This window comes from Tenrec ecaudatus, chromosome 2 (genome assembly GCF_050624435.1).
Source record: "Tenrec ecaudatus isolate mTenEca1 chromosome 2, mTenEca1.hap1, whole genome shotgun sequence".
Classification (NCBI taxonomy): domain Eukaryota; kingdom Metazoa; phylum Chordata; class Mammalia; order Afrosoricida; family Tenrecidae; genus Tenrec; species Tenrec ecaudatus.
This window is the reverse complement of record NC_134531.1, coordinates 13,035,454-13,057,950: the sequence shown is the minus strand read 5'-3', so window position 1 is coordinate 13,057,950 and position 22,497 is coordinate 13,035,454. Positions and strand designations below refer to the sequence as shown.

Below are 22,497 nucleotides of genomic sequence, written 5' to 3'. Positions count from 1 at the left end.
ATAATATCATTGTGAGGGGGAGTGTGGAGTGGAGTCCCAAAAACCATCTGTAGGTAACTGGACATCCCCTTACAGAAGGGAAATGGGGAAGAGATAAGCCAGTCAGGGTACAGTGTAGCAACTATGAAACATGCAACTTTCCTCTAGTTCCTAAATGCTTCCTCCTCTCCTCCCCGTCCCCACTATCATGATCCCAATTATACCTTCCAAATCTGGCTAGACCAGAGGATGTACACTGGTACAGACAGGAACTGGAAACACAGGGAATCCAGGACAGATGACTCCTTCAGGACCAGTGGTGAGAGTGGCGATACCTGATGGTGGAGGGAGGGTGGGGTGGAAAGGGGGAACCAATTACAAGGATCTACATATAACCTCCTCCCTGGAGGGTGGACAACAGAAAAGTGGGTGAGACAGTGTAAGATATGACAAAATAATAATAATTTATAAATCATCAAGGGTTCATGAGGGAAGGGGGAATGGGGAGGGAGGGGAAAATGAGGAGCTACGTGGAGAGCAAATGTTTTGAGAACGATGAGAATAATGGATGTACAAATGTGCTTGACACAATGGAAGGATGTATAGACTGTGGTAAGAGTTGTACAAGCCCCCAGGAAAATGATTAAAAAAGAGAGAGACAGGTCATGGTCGTGAAAGTCCCACAGAGCGGTTCTCTGCATCCACAGACTAGCTGGGGTCGGAATCGCCTCGATGGCAGCTAAAAACAGCAACACGGATGACACTGGCTCCCAGGTGTCTTAGTTCATTGTCCGCGCAAACCAAGTCAAGCCAATTGTCAATTTCTACATGTGATCAACATACATTTATATCCGAATACAAAACAAGTCCATTAAAAAAAAAGAAAGTAAATGTCTAGAAAAGAAGGGTGGCAACACAAGTACACATATGCTTGATGCACTTGATGTATGGATTGTGGTAAGAGCGGTGAGAGCCCCCCATGCAATGATCTTTTAACTAAACAAAGAGAAAGACAGAGGATGATTGATGGCCCGGTTCGGAGGGCTAGAATGAAGTTCACCATCAAAGTCTTCTTGAGATGCCGATAGAACTGAATTACTCTTCAGACCATTGATTCTATAACCATGGCCAACTGCTTCTTCGCTAATTAAATGATGTTATGTTTGGAACTGAATGATGTTCTCCAAAAATGTCCGGTGACGACATCCCAACTAATAGTACGCACGGATATCACCTTGCTGACAAATACGGTCTGGGAGGACAATCTCAGTTGATGTGAGTCATATAGGAACTGCGTGGGTCTGCCTCCAGGCTGTCCTGTACAGGAGCGCAAGAGAGGAGATGAGATGGCCGTGTAAAGACAGACAGAGGATAAAGTAGCACAGGTCACGGGGCACCCAGGATTGCCAGGAGCCAGGAGGGATGCATAGATGCATACCTGCCCTTGTAGGCCACCCCCTTGGTGGTCATTTGTCACGCTGTTGTTGTTGTTAGGTGCCACTGGGTTGGTGCCTGCTCACAGAGACCCTGGACACTACAGAATGAAAAGACCCCAGGGTGTGTCCCATCCTCAGCAGTGTTGCCAAGCGTGAGCTCATGTGACAGGCAGCCTGTCACTCCATCTCGCCCACGGGCTTCCTTTCTGGTACATCTCTTCTTTACCGAGCATGATGTCCAAAGAGGACTGCTTTCTCCTGCTTACAGCAACCCTAGCTGTGGGTTTACAAAAAATAAAAAAAGAATGGCATCTGAACTTCCTACAGGCGAGGGACTCAACTACACAGTTTTGCACTGTTGTTCTTTGTCTTTCTTTCTTTCTTTGTTGCTTTTTGCTTTCTTCTAGCGAGCATTCCAAATCTGCAGAGAGCTATGCGTTGCTGAAACCCTATAGCAGTGAGCCGTGGCTTGACTGTGCCTACGTTTGTCTACCTGATCCTCTACTTGTGAACTGTTTTGTCTTAGATTGAGCTCTTGAGCTTTTTGGATCGTCAGTGCTTACGGAATGACAAGGAAGTTCTTGGTTTTCATGCTCGCTGGGCTCTGTTGTACCCTGGCATCATGGAAGCACATGAACCAGCCAGCCAGCCAACAGCTGTCCCTAGTTGAATTAGACTCATGGCAACTCCACGTATGTCCGAACAGACCCATGCACCGGAGGGTTTTCCTGGGCTGATGTGGGGGAAGGTGGACATCAAGCTTTATTTCTGAGGTGCCTCTGGATGGATTCAAGCTGCCGACAGGTTGGTGACCAGTGGGGAGTTAACCATTTGTTCCCCTTAAGGACTCCTTTACAGGAATTCAAATCCTGGCGCCAGCACTTATCTTTAAGCAAGCACCTGGACTGGATTTCTTCTCCGGGGTCTGCTCTGCTTTTATTGACTGTAAACCTAATGCACTCTTGGAGAATTGTAGGAATTCCAGAAGACTTCGCTGTGCTCACGCGGACCCTATAAACCGACCAAGGGGCAGTCAGCCAAATAGAACCCGGGACTGTTACATGGTTAAAATCAGCAGAGGCAGTGCCAGGGTGGAGATCTTTCACTATACTTGTTTCATCTGTTTGCTGAGCAAGTGAGTCACGTTGAGTCAGAACTGACTCAATGGCACTTAAAAGTAATTTAGCAACTGAGCTGTTTACTCAAGCAATTTTTATGATAACTTCTTTGCTTATCTTCCAGGTATTGTCTTCATTTCCAGACTGGATAGTAGAAGCAATTTAACCTTAAAAAAAAAAAAAGAGCCAATGTTACCTCACGTTAATAGGACAAATGACCTCTCCCCAATGTCATTTCTTTTTTCTGTTTTTCAGTGGATATGTTTGTATGGAGCCTTTTAGTTTACAACACGCGGTAAAGGGTCAATTCCTTTTAACCAATTTTTCACAGAATTGTAGTAAAATACTTGAGATTATTTCAAGGGTGTGGATTACGTTTCTCTCAAGTCAAGGATCAAGTAGACAGGTTTTAACTTCTTTCCAGTGGACTCCTCTCTCAAGCATAGGCTCACCAGCTCTAATTCATTACACTGTGTTCCATCACGGGCGGGTATGACCGTTGTTACTGCTGCCTTTAGACTTGAAGTGCTGCCATTTCCATCAGTAGCACTAATTCAACTTCAAAAATAAGTGGGATTTTGTCACCAGGCTGTCCTTTCTTCCCCTAAGTCTGTCTGGGTCCATCTCTCCGGGAGCCTGTTCTCCTGTCCTCTAGAGTTGAGAGTGCTTCAGCCCCTCCTCTGATAACCCCAACTTTCCACCGTCAAGGCTCGGCATTCTTCACGGCACGTGCTTGGACATTAGTATCCAAACCAGGCCCGTCCTGTAGTGTTCCCGTACACCAACAACGAACAGCATCGTCCTGTGGGGGAAAGTTGGTTTATCTCCTGTTTTAAGAACAGATTTTATATGTTTTGGGGGCTCCTCCTCCAGCATCTCTTCAGACGTGTTTTCTTTGTCTTGGTCGTCAGTAACCTTCACATTGTTCACCTGCTCACATGCTTCCTTTGAGGCACTTGTTTCAAAAAGATATTCATACCCTGTAATGAAATGATCCCGTTAACGGTTTTAGCCACTAAAAATAAAACATCTCCTAATGGCTTATGTTCTGCAAGAAACGAATCTGCACCGCGATCCTGCAGACACCTGATCATGCCCGTCTTAGGCAGCTGCTCTCTGCGCAGCTGCACCCTGGCCCACGCCCGCTGTGGACCGCCAGCGCCATCCTGCCCCACTGTCTCAGCGCCCCTCTCAAGGTCATTTCAATGTGAAGGGCAACTGAACCGAAAGAGGAATGAAGTCCTGATGTGTGTCACAACATGAATGCATGCTGAGAGAAATCAGCTGCCAAATGAGAAACATTTTGTGATATCATTTATGTAAAATGAAGCAAATGTAGAGAAACTGAAGAATAATCGTTACCGAGGGCTGGGGCAACGAAAAAGAGGAAAGCCCCACAGGGTGGATGGACACAGAGGCTACAACACTGGGCTCAAGCAAAGGACCAGGGGGAAGGTGGCGCCGGCCGGGCGGTATCTGGTTCTCTTGTGCACAGGGTCGCTCTGGGTCAGAGTCTACTCCACGGCCCCTCACGACGACAGGGCAGAGGGACAGGGGCGGAAAGGAGAGGCTTTGCTTAGGAGGTTTGGGGTTCAGGTTAATGGTGGTGGATGCATTTGGGGAGCAGACTGAGGGCGGCTGTCCTCGACGTTGCTGAGTTCTGCATGTAGACATAGTTGAGGTGGCATTGGCCTTGTTACATACATTTTTACCACACGCTCCTAAAGAGCTTCTCAAATCCAAGAGCATTGTTCCATATGACCTGATCGGAGAACCGGCGTAGTGGCCACTTCTGCCCGCCTTCAGCTTCGGGAAGAAGAAGGAGATTCCCCCTCCACAGCCGCCCAGGGCCGATGGCCAAAAGAGGGGAGTCAGCCATTTCTCCGTCCTCCACACGTCTTTACCCTATTCTGACGGAAACCTTTCCTAATTCCTGGGCGGGTTCAATAAGTCGATGCAGTGGGCACACCCAACTCACAGACGAGACGCACGACTAGAGGGGTGTGCTAGGGAAGCTAGCAGGTGCCCACAAGCCCGCATCAGAAAGCATGAAGGATACAGCCTTTGGTCTGTCGTGGTGCCTCTTCTCAGCCGGCCACCAAGTCTCCGTCCAGTTCTCAGCCTGTCAGGCACACGGTCCCTTGGACTCTACCTCTGTGGGCCAGGAAGCCTGCCTGCTGCTCCGCCTCACGGTCTCAGCGATGTGGTGACCCTGCCACCTCAGGCAGGGATCTCTCCTGGACCCCACTGGTGGCCCGTCTTTCTTGGTCGTCCCAGCATTCTCTGTTCCTGCCTCTGAGATGGTTCTTTTACACCCAGAGATGCGGCCAGACTGACCAACCCACTCCATGGAGATTTCAAAGACAAATGCCCGAGCGTGTTCGGTTCACCACAGAAAGACACATAAAGTGGAAGACTGCTTCCTTCGTGAGACGCACTTTGTAGAGCCTCACACGGGACCGTGGGAACCGCCTGTCATTTGGCAGAGAGTCTGAAGAGGCGGAATGATGGGCTTTTTGTTCCCACGAGCATGGCCCGTAATTCCCCCAGCTCCGCGCATCTCAGCTTATTAACTGGGTCACAGCCCCAGAGGGGTTGTCAGTAAAGTTCTCCTAGACACACCACGTTCTCGGCAGTGCTCAGCTTTCAGTAAAGCTTGGAGCCCAACGGACCGGACCCATAAAGCACGGGGACTCCCTTTCCAACTAGCGAGGGGAGGACGGAGACCCTGAGATCAGCTCCCTTTGCCAGGATGCAAGCCTGCCCAGACTTTGCACCCAGCGAGCTGCGCCTGACTCTGGCCTCTGAGGAGGGAGGTGCCAGGGGACCCAGAGATGTCAGGAACTGCAGCCAAGTTGCACAGAGGGAGGGTGGTGGCCTGCGGCCCCTGAGCGTCAACACACACACACACACACACACACACACACACACACACACACACACACACACCCTCTGAGTGTGTCCTGGCCTGGCACCAGTCTGGCCACAGGATGAGAGCAGAGGCAAGCAGGAAATGGGGTTCCGGAAGGGGTTGGCCAGGCCTTGTCAACGAGGCCCAGGGAGCACGGGAGGGGGCTCTCCAGGTTGAGGAACGGGTGAGGGAGAGAAGGGGGTTCCTGTGACCCCGGCCCTGTTGGTGCGTCTGTCAGTGGCTGCTCACTAGCAGCCACGCCTGTCCCCGTGGGACCCCTTAAAGCCTCAGTCCTGGGTCGTGTCCGCCACTTGCTGGCCAAGAGAACAAGGCACTTTGTTCTGTCCATTTTCATTTTGAATTCATTACAGCCTCCCGCTCCCCCCTCCCCCCGTGATTGCATCACAGTGTAACAAAGAATCGTTCCAGTAATCCCATGGTCTTGAGCGTCACATCCCACCCCCCTCCCACCCACCGTCTCACCCCTTGGCAACCAGGACTTCCTCTTTGACCTCTAAACCGCTGGCGTTCCAAACGGCTGGACTGCTCCCGGAGGCGGCCTGGGCGCTGGTCCCACTATAGTGCTCTGGAGGGGTGGCCCGGTGTCGTCCTCAGGCTTTGGTCCTTTTCGTTGTCAGATGTGTGCCGTGGTCTGAGGTACCTGCCTGACCGCTTGTGCTTCGGAGGGCTTCTGGGCGTTTTCCCGCAGGCGACAGGGTTACTAAGCTTCGGTGACTGCTCGTGAGCCTGGTTTGGGGCATGAATGTATCTTTTCATTGCTCTGGGAGAAGCCCGGATGACTGCTGGGTCATGTGGTAGCTGCATGGTCAGCTTTTCCTAAAAGTCTGAAACTCCTGTCCGGAGTGATTGTACTACACGACATGCCTCTGTCAGCGCACGCATGAGCTGGCGTGTCGGTGTCCCTGCCAGCATGCGGCATCCATGATGTTCCTGTGACCATTCTCCATCTAACAGGGAGCACTCACAGCTCAGTGGGGTCTCCGTGGGCTTTTCTCTAGGGCTCACGCTCCCCTATCCCCCTCAGGGCTGGTGGGTGGGGTCTCTGGTGGCATCGCGGTGTTACTAGGTCAGCAGTTGGAACCCCGCAGCCGTCAGCAGGGAGGAAGATACGGCTTTCTGCTCCTGTAAAGATTCCCAGATTCTGAAGCCCTAGGGAGTCATTCTGCCCGGAGCAATTGGGCCGCTCTGAGTCAGACTCACCCCAGGCAGTGGATGTGTGCCAATGGCTAGCGATTCTCAACCTGGGGGTCACGACCCCTTTGGGGGTTGAATGACCCTTTCACAGGGGTCACCTAAGACTATCGGAAAACACATATTTCCCATGGTCTTAGGAACCAAGACACCGCTCCTCTATCCGTCTCCAGGGGGTTCTGCCCACATGCAGATACGCCCACATGAGTACCAGGCATGCAGACTGTTACTCATGATATACCACGCTTCAAGACAAAATTTCATTTATTTGCCATTAGAAATAAATATTTCACAATATATAATGACATATTGTTTTTGTGATTCATCACTATGCTTTAATGTTAAATTTGTAACAATGAAATACATCCTACATATCAGATAGTTACATGATGATTCATCACAGTAGCAAAATTACAGTTATGAAGTAGCAATGAGAATAATTTTATGGTTGGGGTAACCACCACATGAGGAACTGTATTAAAGGGTCGTGGCGTTAGGAAGGTTGAGGACCACTGGGCTAGTGGGAATCCCAACAGCCTTTAAAGGGTTGGAAGCATTGGCCTCAAAGGATGGCAGTTGGGGTCCTCCCAGAAGCCCCTCAGAAGGAAGGTTTGGCAATGTGCTTGGTGTGTTAGTCCGGGTAGACTAGAGAAGCAAATCCGGGGAGACTCATGCGTGTAATAAAGAGCATTCTATTAAAGAGTAATTGTATATTAAAAAAACATCCCGGCCAGTCCAGATCAAGTCCGTAAGTCCAATACTAACTAGCCTGTATGTCTGATACCAATCGATAAATTCCTCTCCAGACTCAGGCAACACACACAATGATGCAGGATGCAGGAAGATCACAGTCCGTTGGGTGGAAGCATCTCTGGCTGGCTGGCTGGCGTGGGGTCTCCACGTGCCTTTTCCAGCTCCAGGGTCCTGGCTGCCATCAGCATAGCCTCATGTGGCTTGGCAACAGGAATGTCTCACAGGGAGATGAAGCAGAGATGGGGGGGGGGGGGGAGAGAGAGAATCAGGCCTCCAGTGGGCTATTAATTTCTGTCATGTCTCCAAATGAGGTCATCAATCTGCCACCCGATCGACAGGCTAGACTCCACCCGTCACAAGCTGACAGGAGACAATGTAACTGTTGTGCCAGGACTCCTGCCACACTCTCTCCACCGTCTCCCTGAGCCAGAGGATGAACTCCAGGGCACCAAGGGGTTGTTGCCTTCAGGCCCTGAGAGGGACAGGCGGAGGGCAGAAGCACAAGAGATGGGGAGAGAGGAAGGAGACGGGCCTCCCCTGGCTGCCAGCATCCAGCAGAGGTTCCTGGCACCAAGGGGGATGACGTCTCCACCGAGGGACCCACCTGACCTTCCTGCTCACACTTACAACAGCCCCCTTTGCAACTACCAGCGGCTCCGATTCGCGGGGCCATCTGTCTCCACCTGGACTCCTGGGATCCTGCCTCTCCCCCAACGGAAAAGCAGCATTGCTGTTGCTGCTAGGAGCCGTTGAGTTGGTTCCGACTCAGGGACCTCACACACAGCAGGACGAAACGCCACGGGTTCTGCACCGTCCTCACCATTCATTGTTCGTACGTCTGAGCCCGTTGTCATGGGCACCGTGTCCATCCATCTCGCTGAGGGCCTTCCTCTCTTCCCCTGCCCCTCCGCTCTACCAAGCCCGATGTCCTTCTCCAGGGCCTGGTCTCTCCTGACAACACACCCAAAGTACGTGAGATGAAATCTCCCCATCCTTGCCTCTGAGGAGCATTCTGGAAGAAGCGTTATCGGCCAGTAACTTGTAATTCATCGAGGATGTTGCTGGGTTTCTGGAGTGGGTAATACCTCGTTCTTTGCTTCGCACGCTGAAAGAATTCCCACGGAAGCACATTGTGTGATCCAAGTGGGTTTTTAATGAAGGACAAGACAAGTTTCAGGGTTTACTGTCTCGAAAGGGTGCATGCTATTTCTGGAAAGCGTGTCAAGCCACGTGGCAGCCGTGCTGGGTTTCACAACCACGTGGAAAAGAGCACCCACACGTGCGGAACTGGGGGTGCGGATCCGGAGGCCAGAAGCCCAAGAACCCGAGAGGCTAAGAGAATGGGGGCCCAGAGACTCAGAGCATATGGGCCAAGAGGCCGTGGGCCCCGAGTAGGGAGACCCCTCCCTCTCCTTGCCTCTGAGCATGCGTACCCCACAGCCAGGATACTTCAAACCTCGGGCTGGGGAGGCCTGGTTGATGGGATTGGTTGACCTCATTGGCTGAATTAGGCCCCACCTGTGTGAGGTACCTAAGGTGGGTGTGTGCAAGATAATGGTTTTACCTGGGCCTAGGGGGCTTGTGTCTGAGCACGCTCAGTTTAGGGTCTTCATAAGTGTCTAATGATTGCCTGATTTCTTTCCAAACTCCTCCATGGGGGCCTTTGGAGGCATGGGAGGGACAACCCCCATCCTTAAGCTAGCTCCCTAACACTTCCATTTTGCCTGAATCCATAATCAGCGGTCATGGAAGCAGCAGTCAAATCCAGTGATTTATTTTTCTGCACTGAGCAAGTCTGCAGCACCAGACCTTTTTTTATTTACCTATTTATTTAAAAAATATTTTATTTGGGACTCTTAAAGCTCTTATAGCAATATATACATCCATTATATCAAGCATATTTGTACATATGTTCCATTATCATTTTCTAAACATTTATTTTCTATTTGAACCCGTGGTGTCAGCTCCTCTTCTCCGCCCCTCCCCCTCTTGATAAATTGCTGTCTCCCTTCCCCCACGGTTTCTTACTCCATCCTCCTTTCCTCTTCTTACCCCTACCCAACTGGTACTGCTACTCCCATTTCTGTTCCTGAGGGTTCATCTGTCCTGAATTCAGTGTGCCGTGAGCTCTTATCTGTACCAGTGTACATGCTCCAGTCTAGCCGGGTTCATAAGGTAGAACTGGCAGCATGATAGCGGGGGTGAGGAAGCCTCAAGGAACCAGAGGAATAGTGTGTGTTTCATCGGTGCTACATTGTGCCTGGCTTGACTCATCCCATCCTGTGGTCCTTCTGTGAGGGGATGGCCCATTGTCTACAGATGGGTTTGGGGCCTCTGCTCCGGCCCCTCTCACTCTCAACAACATGTTCATTTGTTTGGAGTCTTCTGATGCCTGTTACCTGACCCTGTCCACACCTCATGATTTCACAGGATGGTGTGCTTCCTCAGTGTGGGCTTGTTGCTTCCCTGCTAGACTGCAGCTTGTTTAACTTCAAGCCTTTAAGAGCCTTCAAAGTACAAAGAACAAAGGTGTCACTTTGAAGACTGAGGTCCGCAAATGAGGGTGAGTGCGGAGTGGGGACCCAAAACCCACCTGCAGGCCACTGGACCTCCCCTTACAGAAGGGTCACGGGGAGGAGACGAGCCAGTCAGGGTGCAGTGTAGCAACGATGAAACATACAACTTTCCTCTAGTTCTATAATACTTCCTCCCCACCCCCACTATCATGACCCCAATTCTACCTTACAAATCTGGCTAGACCAGAGGATGTACACTGGTACAGATAGGAACTGGAAACACGGGGAATGCAGGGATGATGATCCCTTCAGGACCTGTGGTGTGAGCAGCGATCCGGGAGAGTGGAGGGAGGGTGGGGTGGAAAGGGGAAACCGATTACAAGGATTTACATGTGACCTCCTCCCTGGGGGACGGACAACAGAAAAGTGGGTGAAGAGAGATGTCGGACAGTGTAAAATATGACAAAATAATAATTTATAAATTATCAAGGGTTCATGAGGGAGGGAGGAGTGGGGAGGAAGGGGGGGGGGAATGAGGAGCTGGTACCAAGGGCTCAAGCAGAAAGCAAATGTTTTGAGAATGATGAGGGCAACAAATGTACAAATGTGCTTGACATAATGGATGTATGTATGGATTGTGATAAGAGTTCTATGAGCCCCCAATAAAATGATTAAATACATTTTTTTTTAAAGATCAAGGATTTCAGCCTTCAGTCTGGATTGTGACTCAATGTCAAGAAGACTAAAATCCTCACAACTGGACCAATGATTAACATCATAATCAATGGAGAAAAGGGTTGAAGTTGTCAAGGATCGCAATTCACTCGGATCCACAATCAACCCTGGAGGCAGCAGCCCTGAAATCAAATGGTGTATTGCATCTGTCACATCTGCTACACACGATCTCGTTTCCATGGCAAAGACCAAGAACTTCACTTTGCAGGCTAAGGTGCACTGTGTGAAGACTAAGGTGCACGGAGCCCAAGTGTGGACTCAAGCGTTCCATTCACCTCGCATGTCAATCAAAGTGGAACAGTGAACGCTGGAGACCACAGAAGAATTGAAATATTTGTAGTGTTCACGAAGAATTTAAAAGTATCACGGATTTCCAGAAGGACAAGCAGAGCTGTCTTGAAAGGTGTGCAGACAGGATGCTCCTTGGGAGACTTCATCTCACATACTTAGGACATGTTATCAGGAGAGACCAGTCCCTGGGGAAGACCATCATGTTGGATAAAGTAGAAGGTCAGAGAAAGAGAGGAGGATGGACCATCCATGAGATGAACGGACGCCGCGGCTGCCCTCCTGGCTGGACCATGAGCCTGGTGAGCATGGCCTGCACCGGCCAGTGCTTGCTTCCGGGGTCAAAGGGGCTCGGTGGGTCTGAACACACGCAGTGGCCCCCGAACAACATTGGCTCCCTCGGTTGACAATTCCTTGTTTGTTCTCAGCTTAGCACACAGAAGTCATTTTCATGTTTGCAAAGAAATTGCTGGTTTGCATCTTTTTTCTGTCATGGTGTTAAGCACCTTAAAAAATATATGAAAATTAGGTCATCACCAGAGGCTCACGATCCAGGAGAAGTTCTCAACTTACCAGGAGGGTTTGTCTTCCAAACCTGTCTTTCTGGCACTCATGCTGTCGCATTCTTCCGAGAGCAAGTGCGTCAACAGGAGTTGGCAGCCTATGAAAGTACCTTTACCCTAAACCGACTCCCTGTTTGAAGTTGGCCCCCCTCATGCCCTTTGCCTTGGTCCTCACTTCAGCCTTGGTGGAATCTTAGTAACTTGTGAATGCAGAAGTTATCTCAGGACGGATGCCTGGACCTCTCTGCTTGCAGGCTTTGAGAGGGCATCAAAAGAGACGGCTTGTGCGTCACAAAGGCTACTCTTCTTGCTTTGTCTGGGATTGCTTCATCCGATGGTTGGCCCTGACATCTTGTGACTGGATGCCACATTGATAACTTGTGACTGGAGTGGCGGAAAGTACCTGGAGAGGTAGGTGATACCCCCCACCCATGGTACACATTACAACATAAAAAGATATGCATACAATGCACTTTAAAACAAATTTAAAAGTTTTATGGACATATAATTTATGTATCATACGATTCGGTAGATTAAACTCCACGAAGGGTTGTACAGTCATCACCACAATCCATTTTAGGAGGTTCTGTGTCTTCTGATCACCCGGGGGACCCCATGGAGACAGCCTGCATCGCTGCTGGACTCCCCACGGGGGTCGAATAACGTCTAATAGCGATTCTCCGATTCTCCGTTTCCCTCGAAGTAGGAGTTAGTCAATTTGGCTCTGCTGCTCGAGGGCAAGGGCCTTTATTAGAGGTCACTAGGTGGGTTTAGCGGGGAAAGGGAGCCAGAAGTGAGGCTTCCACCCTTCATTAAATGGACCTCTCATGACCCAGATACCACCCCTCACACCAGGGAAGCCTCGGCTTGCAGAGCGTGGGGGACTCATGCGTGTGAGAGACGCGTGTGTTTTCTCCAGCAGGGATTTGCCTTGCCAACCTCTGGTGCCCAAATTCTGGGGACGAGCCTGTATCGGGTTTCCTCAGGGCTGCCACAGACTGAAGGCCCAACTCGTGTGGCTTTTTTGAATTGCAAATGAGAGACCCTGTGAGCGAAAGAAAATACCTGAGGAAGCAAATGTTCTGTCACTTGGAATTACACCTGAAATGGGTCCTCCCCCCCCCCCCCAGCACTTGCTGTTGCCAGAGCAACGAGCTGTGTGGACCTCACATGAAGTCTCTTCCTGGGACCCCGTGCTCCTGTCAAGAGCCAGCCCTTCAGTTTCTAGTCCGTCAGAACATGCATCCAGCACAGCCTTGCGTTCTGTCTTCTGGGGGGCATCTGAGCCAGTGCCTTTCCTCTCACCCCCTCCATCCCCCCCCCATGTTTCTAGAAAGCAGAGCTGACCTCACACCTCTTGCCCCTTCCCCTCATGCCCACGGCCCAGATCTGCACCTGATATTGGGCCATGGTAGTCTGACCAACCCCCTACTTGCGACCTCTTATCGACGAAGCTCTCCTGGACGGCCTGGCTTGGTCATTGTAGGATACAACGACCTTTACACAGCGACTCTGGGCTACGGCGCCCAGTAGGCGGACCAAACATTAGTCTAGTTGTTCTGTACTGTAAGAGAATGTCATGTGAGCCATGAATTCATTGACAAGGGGGTCCCCTCCAGGTGCATTTGGTCTCCAGGCTGTAGAAACTTTGGTATAATGGACTGCAATCCTTTTGTTGGCAAACCTATGGAACTCGGGTGATTTCTCTCTCTCTCTCTCTCTCTCTCTCTCTCTCTCTCTCTCTCTCTCTCTCTCTCTCTCTCTCTCTCTCTCTCTCAATCTATCTTGCCATCCGCCCACCCATCTCTCTGGATCTGTTCTCTTAAGTGAAACTCCAACAGGAGATGAGTCAGCAAGACTAGACACAAAGGGTGGAGTTTCCCCCGTGATAACTGATGAGATTGGTCCCGTTAGAAAAGGAGCCTTTCTCAGAAGACCAGCATCGCATATTACCAAACGAACACATGAAGAACAAGTGCTGACACTGCTTCTGCGTCTAGAAGGACACACCCCTGTCCCCTGTTCTTCTGGAGAGTACACCCAAAAGCCTAGCGGGACATTCTAGGTAAAACAAACAAGACGACGCAAACAGGTGGGAAGAGGGCAAACGGGTAAACATATGGGGGTGGGTGCCCTGAGATGGCTCGTGCCGGGGTTTGTCTGATACATGCCAGTGAGGAACCTGGTGGTGCCGTGCTTGGCTGGTAATAGAAGAGTTGGTGGGTAGAATCCACTCGCTGCTCTGTGGGAGAAAGCGGTGGCAACCCTCTCCGGTGCCCTTCTCCTCTGGAGGGTTGGTGAGAATCAGAATTGACTGCACGGTGGCGGATTGGGATTTACACACACCAGTCTTGGAGGTGAAGGAACCAGCCATCCGGAAATGACCCCGAATAGAGATGAAAAGTCACCTGTCGTCAAACGAAATCATTTAGTACCTCTCCAACGGTACTAGGTGGCTGCCCCAGGATCACATTCTATACGCAATTCATCAACTGCAGGCTCACACGGAGATCCCATCTCTCTCGACATCGCTGTGCACTCTCCAATTTAGAATCGTTTTAAATAGCCCATGAAATACATTTAGAACGTCAGACGGTGCTGTAACGTTGGCGATCAAGCATGACTGGAAAGCTGAAGGAAAGATGGAAGTGTACTTGTCTCGCACATCCGTTCAGTTCCCCACTGTTCCTTCCTCCTCTCTGACACACCAAGATTTCTTCCTTTGTCCTTCTTGTTTGGAGAACTGATCCGAGCCATTCATTTTTCGGTCTGCTAACAAAACATTTCCCTTCATCCGAGAATGTCTCAGTTTCCCCTTTATTCCTGGTGGGTTTTCCCCTCACGACAACACGCTGGGTTACCGGTCTTGCTTTTTAAGACTTGAAAAGATGCCGCCTTGTGGCTTCGATGGTTTCTGTTGAGAAATCTGCTGTAGATCTTACTGTCCTTCCCTTCGACGTGTTCCTCACAGGTGCTTAAAGATTTCTTTTCCCTTGTCTTTACTTTTCAGAAGTTTGGCCACTATGTGTCTCACGGTGGACTTCTGTTTGGGGTGCATTTGCGTTGAATCTGTAAGTTTATGTCTTTTGCTGAATTTGGGTGATTGCAGCCCTTATTTATTTGTTTGTTTGTTTATTTATTTATTTTGCCCCTTAAAACTTTTTATTGTGAATTGGCGAGAGTGTGCAGAGCAGGCCATTAGCTTTGCGTTCAACAACTCACACACACACACACACACACACACACACACACACAGTGTTTCATCTCAGTCACTGCTGGCCCTTCCACGAACCACCCCTTATCCCGCTTCTTGGGATTTTTATTTCTATTCCTTCTTGTTTTTTAAGTAATCATTTTATTGGGGAGCTCTTACAAATCTTACGACAATCCATCATTCAATTGTATTAAGCACACTTGCACATATGTTGCCATCATCATTTCCAAACCATTTTCTTTCTACTTGAGCCCTGGGTACCAGCTCCTCTCTCCCTGCACACCCCGCCCCCCAGGAATCATTGATCAGTTATGTATTATTGTTGTTATTTCGTGTCTTACACTGTTCATTGCCTCCCTTCAGCCACATTTTTCTTATTCATCCCCCTGGGGGGTAGGCTATTAAGCCAACCTTGTGAAGGGCTCCCCCTTTCTCCACTCCCCTACTCCCCCACCCCTACCATTCCCCTACCCTCATGATAGCATTTCTCCCACTACAGTTCCTGAGGGTTTTATCTGTCCTGAATTTCATGTGTCCAGAGCTCTTTTCTGTACCAATGTGTGTACTCCGGTCTAGCTGGATTTGTAAGGTAGAGTTGGGTCATGATAGTGGGTGGGGAGGAGCATTCAGGAACTAGAGGAATGATGTGTGTTTCGTCGGTGCTATGCTGCACCCTGGTTGAATCGTCCCTTCCTTGTAACCCTTCTGTGGGGGGATGTCCAATTGTCTACTGAGGTAGTTTATTGTGCCAACCTGGCCAATAAATATATGTGGGGTTAAATGAAGGGCAGAGGGATAAGGGGCACAGTGAGCCTCGCCTTTCTAGTTCTCAGGTCTCTTGCTTTGTGATGGTCGGACCAGGGTACAACTGCCTTAGCCAGTTCCCTGTTTCAGCTGGCAAGGCTCACTTCCTGCAAGACATCCCTGAGGAGAGTCACATGGACCTACCCAGATGCAGCCCTGGGTGCTGGAGCAGCTGTGTGGAGACCCCTGCCAGCACTGAGATGTTTACACATTCACTGATTCAGCTTTCCTCCTGCAGTCAGTGTCATTGCGTGTATTTTGTGAGATGGAGGAGGACTTTGTGCTTGGTGTTGGACATGTGGGTTAATGTTGGACTTGTGGGCGTGGGCAGCACTGGGTTGGGATGTTTTCTTGATGTGCACTTAACCTTCATATAAAACTCTCTCTTATACATGAGTTTCTGTGGATTTGTTTCTCTAAAGTACCCAGACTAATACATCTGCAGATGGGCTTTGGGTCTCCATTCCTTCCCCCCCCCCCATTCATATTGATAATAATTGTTTGTTTTGGATCTTTTGATATCTGATAGCTGATCTCATCAACATTTCATGATCACATAGACTGGTGTGCTTCTTTCATATGGGCTAGATGGTTGTTGTTTAACTTCAAGCCTTTAAGACCCCAGATGCTATAATCTTTTGTTAGTCAGGTATTAAATTACTTGCGGAGTGGGGGTGGGAGGTCAGATGCTTAGACATCCTCCCTGGAGGCAGACTGCTGTCTCCCCACACCACAGGGGTTGGCCTGCTCCCTGCTGCTGGAGACAATGGATTACTTCTCCCTGAAGCTTGCAACCATTAGCTTGGTTCCTGTAAAGGGGGAGGGGGAGGGTTACACCCTACTGATAATGGTTCCTATGGAGATCCAGCTGTCATCCTGACTCTAGGATCTGCCCATCTTGTCACATGTGTACCCCCAATCCCTCCTCTTCCTATTGCGGGTATGCCCCTAGACCACCCCCTCTCACAGCTGTATAACCTATAGTGCGACCCCTTCCTGTGACGGAGGTCTTTACCTGTGATCAGTGGGCTTGCACGCCCCAAAAGGTATATAGGCCTGGGTTAGCAAGAGAGCTCTCTCGCTGGCCTCTCCACCCCCTCTCTCCTTGACTCCCTCTCCTCCCTTGCTTCCCTTTCCCTTGTCCTCCTTCCCTTCCCCCTCTCCACATGGACCACCAGGCAGGGCTGTGGTGAGCAATGCTACCATGAAATGAGTCTGACTGCATTATTATAATGTCTCTTCTATCTCTCATGCTCTCGGTGACTTTAATATAATGTTTATATATCTCAACCATACACTTGTGCTCACTGAGTCCATGATTAGTGGTGGGGGGGCCGGCCCCCACAACTCAAACCACAGTTACTAAGTATGTCTATTCCAATGATGCATTCTGGAACTGGGGAAATAACCACAGGATGGGTCCGGGGGCCCACTGGACCCACAGTGAGGCGTACCTGAGCTAAAACTCCATTGATAACTTGACGGCCATAAGCCCCCACTCTGACTGGTGGGCCTTCGAAACATTTTGGGTCTCCTGGAATTAGTGTCAGTTCTGAGCCAGTGTCTAGCCATCCCCGAAAAGTTTGATTATTTCCTTTCCCCCAATGAACAGTCACTCTTGTGAAAGGCCGCAGGTCCCTTTGGGGAAGGCTAGAAGAAAGACTAACAGTATAAACCTTCAGTGATGTAGCAGGGTCCTCCTTACAAGGGACCCGGCCTCCCCCTCATTCAAGGGGTTGTGGGTCTGTGAACTGGCTCAGGTCTGGGAATTGATTGAGTGATCGTGACTGTCCATTCTGCTGTTCATCTGATCTATCATTCTTTCGCCTGTACAGATCACGTAAATATTTAGTAGGCTTCCCATCTATTTCATTCCTAGGGACACCGTGGCTAAGTAGCCAATGCCATAATTCTACATGAGACAGGTTGCTTTGATTAATATTGAAAACTTGTTGTCTATTATAACCACGCCCACCCTGTCTCTGTTGATTCAGTGCTGACACCTGCCCTCTACCATCACGGGGACCAATCAGCTCCATTGTGGGCAAATGTTGGAGTTTGCTTAGGGCAGTGTCCACTGTTAATCCTGGTGCACATAAAATAGCAATTACAGGAGTCTTAAGAGATGCTGGGGCCCACTTCACAAACTTGTTCCTTATGGTTGTGGTAAAGGGTATGTCCTCAGGACACCCTCTCTTTTTGGGTCTATGTTGATAGATCTATTCTAACATACCAATTTCTCTAAGCTTTTGGATGCCTTCCTCTACAGTGTACCAAGGTAGGTCAGGTACTTCAAGTTGGTCTAATCTAGGCCATCTGGCAGTTCATGCTTCATTGAACCAACCAAATAAAGAATTAGATCCTCTCTTAGCCTCTCTCACAGAGATATTGAAAGAAGAGTCTGTGTTTAGGGGTCCCATATCCAGAAACTCAGACCAGTCTAATATTACATTTCGTGCACCAGTATCCCACACCCTTAGTAACCATTCCCAGGGATATTCCCCAGGCTTCTGCTTATACATATTTGCAAGCAGGTCTTTATGAGTATAGTGCGCTTCTTCTTGGGTAATCATCTCAGCCTCACTTTTAGGAGCTTTCTGAGACTTAATTTTAGTGACAGGTCAAGCAGAAATAATGGATGGTGAGGGTGTTTCCTGGATGCTCTCAGCAATATCTTGTAAGGCATCTCCCTCAGGCAATGCAGCCCCACCTGGCATATCAACTTGAATAGTTTGGCTAATCTGTTCAGGTGTGGATTGTGAATTAATACTTTCAGCTGGGAGGGGTGGATCTATTGACTGGGGTGGGTCAATTGTTTCTAAGGGCTTAATATCCTCCTCTTCTGGATCATCAGCCCATATTTTCCCATCCCATATTTCAGGGTCCCAACTTTTCCCAATCAATGCCCTCACTTTGGTATCAGACACTGCTCTAGATCTGCAATTCAGCTGCCGTTGTAATTCAGCCACTCACATAATGAGACTCTGGACCTAGTTCTCAGCAATGTCAGCTCTTTTACTAGAGGAGAGAAAAGGCTCTCCTTTGTAGCACAGATGGAAGTTTTCAAATCGGTTAGTCTGCACCTGAGGCGCGCTTCTGAGCCTCTGAGACCATCCCTCTCTATAATCACACATGTAAGAAGGCCCAGCCAACCAGCTTCCCTATACTTGTCATCCTTACAAAACTCCTGGAAAATATCAAGCACATGCTCACTCAGAGCCTCTCCTTTAACCAGCACCTCATCTATTGGTGGTGCTACTTTAGGTATTAGCTTTGCTATTTCACACCATGGATTAGGAAGAGTAGCAGACTTATCCATGCTTTGGGGTGTTGAAGTAGCATTACTAGTGTTAAGACTAATCAGGCTGGAGAGCCAATTTAAGAAGCCCATATTTATGATTTTATTTCTCTAGAAGCACTCATGGTACCAAAATGTGTTAGAGAGGGTTCTCTAGAAAGACAAAACCAGATTGCTGATAATTTTATAAAAATAGATAGATATAAAAAATAGATATATATCACAAAAAACAAACAGTTAAATTATTTACAGATAGATAGATATATAATACAATAAATGAACAGTTAAATTATAAAACAGTACAAATCATGGCTCAGTGCAACTCACTCCCGTGAGAGAGTTGTGAGACACTACAGTCCTTCAAGTCATGAGGGCTGCCAGGTAGTTCTCTGTAGAGAGATTCAGGCTATCCCGGCACAGGCAGCAAACAGCAAGGCAGGTGACCAACAGTCAGCCAGATCACCAACAGTCAGTCCCCAGCTCAAGAGATGTAAATTCCAATTCTGTGGCAAGGCAGGTCTTAAAGGGACCTCAAATTACAGCGACACAGTCCACAGGTTAGGTGTCCCATAGGTAGTGTAGGTTGCAAATTGAGGCAAAGAACAAGCAAGGTAGCCGCACACTGGTCTGATGATCAAAGAGCAAGAGACAAGAAAGGCGAGGCTCGCTGAGCCATTTATCTCTCTGCCCTTCAACTAACCCCACATGTGTTTATCAGCCAGGCTGGCACAACAAACTATCTCAGGTACCATTCACCTTCTTAACCACATTTGCTTGTGTGTGCATCCATTTTGTCTTCAGTGATCATGTCGGGAAAGTATCAGAGTGTCAGGTTATTAGAACAAAGTGTTCTTGTGTTTAGGGAGGCCTTGAGTAGAGGCCCAAAGTCCGTCTGCTGTTTTAATACTTAACATATAAATATATGTACATTGGCCTCTATCCCTTTCATTATAAATTAATATACTTACATCTATACATGCCTATAGCTATACCTTGATAAATAGCTTTTAATTCCTACTTTCCTTGATTTCCTTTCACCTTCCTCCTGTGCCACTGTCATGCTCACCCTGCACTCGGCTCTCGGTGATTCCTCCTGGCTACATTGCACTTGATCAAACCCCACCAGGCCTCCTTGCCATCATTGTCAGATCTCTTGCTGTTCCCCCATTCCTGAGTTTGCTGGCTGCCCATGCCCCTTCACCGCTCTGTCCTCCCTGCCGGCACTGCCAGTCCCATTATTTTCTCCTGGGACTGTTTGTTGTCTTATATGGAGAGATACAGGCAGCCATTATTTCTTCATATGATTTTGTACCCTGCTCTCCTGCTCCTTTTTTATTCAGTACCCCAAACCACACAGGATGGATCGCTCTATCTATCTATCATCTATCTATCTATCTATCTATCTATCTATCTATCTATCATCTATCTATCTATCTATCTATCTATCTATCTATCTATCTATCTATTATGGTCTGGCCAGTCACTAAAGTGCTGTTCATTCTTTTTCAAATTTATTGTTTGGATTGGGCCATTTTTCTTACTCCTTCAAGTTCACGGATTCTTTCCTCTGTCCCTCCCATTCTCCTTTTAAGCGCAGACATTGAACTTATTTTAGTAATTGTGCTGTTAGATTCCAAGATTTTGTTTATTGGTATTTCTTCTATTTCTTTGCTGAGATACCCGCCCCACCCCCACCCACTTCATTTGTTCCAAGCCTGCACATAATTACTTGTCAGGCTACCCACCCTGACAATATCAAGGGTCCGTAGGTGCAATTGTACGGTGATAATACATAAAGATCATAGTAAAGTCATAGCGAATAAGAGAGATAGGAGAAAGGCAAAATAAAGGAGTCAGAAATATGTCATAGTAGCATGCTCACCTCCTGGACGGCCATGATCTCAGCAGCCAGGTCCGTGCAGAGAGCAGGAGGAGAGGATCGGAGGAGAGGAGAGCCTCTGTATTTCTGACCAAGCCTTATATATCCTTAGGGGAACGCAAGGTCTCCTGATCATAGGTGACCACATGCATCTCAGGGAAAGGATGTACAATAGGCAATGCAGCAGTGGGAGGGGGACGATCTAGGGGAGTACATGCAATAGGAAGAGGAAGGATTAGGGGTACACATGTAGCAAGATGGCGAATCCTAGATTCAAGATGGCAGCCTAACCTTCGTTGTCCTTGAGTGGGCTTGGCCTTTTCTCTGGGCTCTCCAGGGAAACAAGCGCTATCCTTATCAGTAGGGTATGAGACCCACCTGGCGGGATAGACAATAGGGTCTGATTGCTCTAAATCAGGAATCCTCAATCTGTGGGTCCTGACCCCATTGGGGGTCGAATGACCCTTTCCAGGGGGAGCCTAAGATCATCAGAAAACACATATTTCCCATGGTCTTAGGAACTGAGACACTGCTCCTCTGTCTCCAAGCAGGTCCGCCCACATGCTGACACGCCCACATAGGAGTACCCGGTGTGAAGACTGTTACCCTGCTTCCAGACAAAATGCCATTGATTTGTAATTAAAAGTAAATGTTCCACAATTATAATTACATAGTTTTTATGATTAATCCCTATGCTTTAATTATGTTTAATTTGTAACAATGAAAATACATCCTGCATATCAGATACTTACATTATAATTCATCACAGTAGCAAAATTACAGTTATGAAGTAGCAACGAAAATAATAATGTTATGGTTGGGGGTCACCACCACATGAGGAACTGCATTAAAGGGTCGCGGCATTAGGAAGGTTGAGAACCACTGCTCTGGATGGTTGAATGCCTCCCACCATGCGCTAGCAAGCAGCGTCTTAGGCTTAGCATGTATTTGGGGGAGACAACATGGGGAAAAGCCTTTTTGTATCTTACAGTTACTCATGGAAGCAGTTTTATTATGGCTTCTTTAAAATCTTCATCAGGCAACGGTGGCAGTTACATAATCTCTTGTCAATTTGCGACGGGATGATGTCTAACCTGTTCATCAAGTCATAGCCAATGAGGCCTCTGTGTGGCCCTGGCCTTCTCATGAGGATTCGGGAACTCCTGTCTTCCTCCCTCTCTCTCTTGCTCTCTGCTTCATCTCCCCGTGAGACATTCCTGCTGACAAGACACATGGAGCTAAGCTGATGGCAGCCAGAGCTGAAGGAGCCACATGAAGATCCACACCAGTGCCAAGATGCTTCCGCTGCCACTGGATCCACAACACGAAGGTGACCAGATGTCCGGCTTTTGGTGGGACAGTCCCAATTTTTAACTCCTTTGGCAGGTGAACGGAAAGGGAATATACGGTTTCGGCTGCCATGTGGCTATTTCGCCAAGATATGAGTTTTATATTATTTTTGTTAATTTTATAATGTTAAACTTTAATAATAACAAATAATTGTTGAGACCTGATTATGAAGAACTGGCTATCAAAGTTCGCATTGTTGATCAGTTGTTAGAATTCGACCACCATTGTTTGGTCTTAATGAACAATGGTGTCTTTGGGCATTGGCCACCATGAAAACATTTTGTAACTGTCTCTCAGACGATACACACCGTACTGCATGCTGCTGCTAGTTAAACAAGCGATGTCCACAAATCAGCTATTCAGATAATTTAGGTAAGTAATTTATTTATTTATTTCATAGATACATAATTTTTCTTGAATTTAGCAGATCATACTCGTATA

At 48.4% G+C, this 22,497-nt stretch overlaps 1 pseudogene; it reads right to left on the bottom strand.

Moving 5' to 3' along the window:
- Positions 1–3,047: 3,047 nt before the first annotated feature.
- The window catches only part of LOC142439650 (peptidyl-prolyl cis-trans isomerase FKBP3 pseudogene), a 28,347-nt pseudogene continuing 8,897 nt past the window's right edge, over positions 3,048–22,497 (bottom strand).